The following is a 3,709-nucleotide window of genomic DNA, read 5'->3' as shown; positions in this document are numbered from 1 at the left end:
TTCTACACTTTTGCTGAAAGCCTTATTAATTAATACGTCATACGGAGCTTATTTGTCTGTGGTGATTACACAGATAAAAAACTATTTAAAATACACAAAAAATATCAAAGAGAATATACCAATTATAAGCCGCAGACAGAGAAGTAAATAGAAGAATGAAGAATCATTCATCAAAGCTCTACAGCCCGGGGTGGGCCTTGGTTGGTCAAGTAAATTTCTCCATTTCACACGGTCAGAAGTTGCTTCTTTCCAGCTCCGAACTCCCAAAACCCTCATATCCCTTTCAACCACATCCTCTACCAAGGTTAGGTTATCCTCGGTCTCTACGCCCCTCCAATTTACCCTCCATCAATCTCTTTGGGACACTCACGCCTTCCATGCGTTGCACATGCCCTGCCCATTGCATTCTTAACAGTTTAATGGTTTTGACAACATTCAGGTCATCATGCCTATTAAATCATTCATTAATGTTCATTGCATAGCATACACTAAGATGTATATTGTGCAGATAAAGTATATAGATACCGGTAAGTGGATCAGTGTTTCAAATATCAGTGTGACAGTGACGTAAATTAATATAATTTTAATTTAATTCGATAGGGGCGGGAAACTTCGTACATGGCGGACGCGGTTTTTTCAAATTTTTCTTTGATTTTATTGTAAACTCGTCTTGAAAAGGATTTGGTGTTGTTTATATTGAACTGTAACTTGGCCTGTCAATTAGTGCACACGTGTTAGTGAGATTCCGGTGTAATTTCGGTGTTTTATGTGAATTTACACAGCAGCAGAAATAGTTGTCATTGGTGATATTCGTATAAATCTAACCGTATTTGGTGTTGGTTAAATATTTATTATGTGTCTGTAGTTATAGTGTTTCCAGTAAAATGGATCTAGATACACCTCCTGAGCCGCCCGACCCGGGGGCATCAGCCTCGTCTCGCAAACGACAAGGAGAGGATACCAACGTATATGCGGCCAAAAAAACTATAACTGATCCTACTCAGGTAAACCCATCCGTTCAAAGCCTTTACATACATCCTTCCTTCACCGAAGGCGCCAAGTCATACTCTGACGATGATAATGGGCCTTTTATTGTCCAAGTCTCACGGGAAGTGGAGGACCCATCCTCTGGAGCGTCATTACGGGCTATAAATTTCGGTCAATTCTTGCACAAACACAAAATTGGTTCAATTATCCACGACGGCGTCAAAAATATAGGCCGCAACAAAATTACTGTAGAGTTTACTTCTGCCCAAGCTGCCAACAACTTTCTGGTTAGTCCAGTTTTGAAGTTATGCAAATATAGAGCTATAATTCCCACATACAACATAACCAGAATGGGGCTGGTGAAAGGAGTTCCCGTGGACTGGTCGATGGACGAGCTTGTTGATTCGCTAGAGCTCCCGCCTGGCTGTGGTGAGGTTCTGAAATCAAGGCGACTGAATAGAAAATCTGTCACAGAGGGTGTCATCACTTGGGTGCCTACCCAATCTGTTGTCCTAACCTTCAGGGGGCAAATGCTTCCTGCTAAGGTATATTCATACCACACCTCACTGCCAGTTGAAACATATAAACTTCCAACAATACAGTGCCAGAACTGCTGTCGTTTTGGCCACATTAAAACAATCTGCAGATCTAAGCCCAGATGCTACAGATGTGCTCAGCCCCATACAGGTGACTCATGTTTGGTCATCAAGGAATTATCTACATGTTTACACTGCTCTGGTAGTCATTTTGCTACTGATAAAGACTGCCCAGAATTCTCCAGGCAGCAATCTATTAAAATGGTCATGTCTCAGAATAATAAATCTTACATTGAAGCATCATCTCAGTTTCCTCCTGTCCGCAGGTCCTATGCTGAGATAACAAAAGAAATGTTTACTCCTACTAATGTAACTTCCACCAAAACCTCCTACCGGCAAACAGTTTTCCGCTCTCCTCGTCCCCGAGCTCCTCTAGCAAAGGGCTACGATAAAAAAGCTGTTCAGACTATTGTCGGTGATTACTCCTCATCCCTTCCTAATGGATGCGCTCTCAACAACAATGTTGAGAACCCTCCCTCCCAAGGTAAAATGCTTGAGTTTATCTCCGAATTTCTACTTAGTATTGTCGCTCCATGTAGTGAAATTCCCTTACCGCCCAACGTTGCCAAAAACTTAAGCCAACTTTTTAAACTACTCCAAAATGGGCCCAATAACCCTGCTACAGTGGAACTGTAAAAGTTTACGTCCCAAGAAACATGAGTTAATCTCTCTGATTAACCTTCATAATCCCACCATTCTTGCCATCTCGGAGACATGGTTGAGGCCTGGTTCACGATTACGGGTGCCGGGCTTCTCCTGTTTGAGGGATGACAGGAGTGATGGGTATGCAGGCAGTGCTGTATTTCTACGGCACTCCCTCCCCTACACCCAAATCGCTCTTCCTTCCCACAGTCAACAGATCAATGCTGTTGCTGTCCGTACCCTAGACATATCTTTTGTATCTCTGTATATTCCTCATCCCTCATCTTCTATTATTCCCGAATTACAAGCAATCTTGTCGTCCCTTCCCAGCCCTATCATAGCCATGGGTGATTTTAACACCCACCACACGATGTGGGGGTGCCATGCTAGTGACGGGTTTTCTCCATTGCTGATTGATTTACTTGATGATGTCAGTCTTTGCATCCTCAATGACGGTTCTCCTACTCGAAGGGTATACCCCAATCAGAACCCTAAATCAGCGGTTGATCTCACCCTATGTTCGGCTAACCTAGCATCGCGCCTGACTTGGAACGTGCTACAGTCAACCTGTGGCAGTGATCATTTTCCTATAATTGTTACATTAAATAATAAATCCTTACCTACCCCTAACTATGATCCCCTTTTAAAGTATAAACTTAAAAAAGCAAATTGGGAAGATTATGCCCTATCCGTTGATTGCATTGTAGACACTCTGCCCGATTTGGAAAGTGATGGAAACATTCTGGTATGCTATGATCTCTTTTTAAAATCTCTTATATCTTCGGCCGATTCCCATATTCCAAAAAAACACCCTGTGAAAAATCCGCTGCTTTCCTCTCCTTGGTGGGATGATGAATGCAGCGATTTATTTGGTAAAAGATCTGCTGCAGAAGAATTATACTCAGCCTGCATGACTCAGGATAACTTTAATAGTTACCAAAAACTAGATGCTAAAATTAAAAGATTAGTCTTCAAAAAGAAAAGAGCAAGTTGGACGCAGTTCTGTGAATCGCTTAGCCCTCGTTCACCCTCCACCATTGTGTGGGAAAATATGAGGAGATTCCGTCGCTCCCTGAGCCACGTTGATCCTTCCTCAAATAATCCTTCTGACTGGCTTAACAACTTTGCAGACAAATTAGCTCCACCTTATGTTCCCTATGTGGACTCATTTCTAACTACTACGCCAGCTCCAGCTACGGATGAAATGGATGCCCCCTTTTCCTTTTCTGAGCTTCAAATTGCTCTCAATGGTCTAAAAGATACAGCTCCAGGGGAAGATGGCGTTCCATATTCTTTCCTGGCTAACTTAAATGACAAAGCTAAAATTTATTACCTTAAAATAATCAATAAATGTTTGGAAACTGGTTCTATCCCAAACTCCTGGAAATCTCAAATTGTTATTCCTATCCTTAAACCTTATAAAAATCCCCTTAATTCAAATTCATATAGACCCATAGCTTTGTCATCTACTTTAGCTAAAGTTA

This window comes from Pararge aegeria, chromosome 12, assembly GCF_905163445.1.
Source record: "Pararge aegeria chromosome 12, ilParAegt1.1, whole genome shotgun sequence".
Lineage (NCBI taxonomy): Eukaryota > Metazoa > Arthropoda > Insecta > Lepidoptera > Nymphalidae > Pararge > Pararge aegeria.
Note: the sequence above shows the minus strand (reverse complement) of the source record.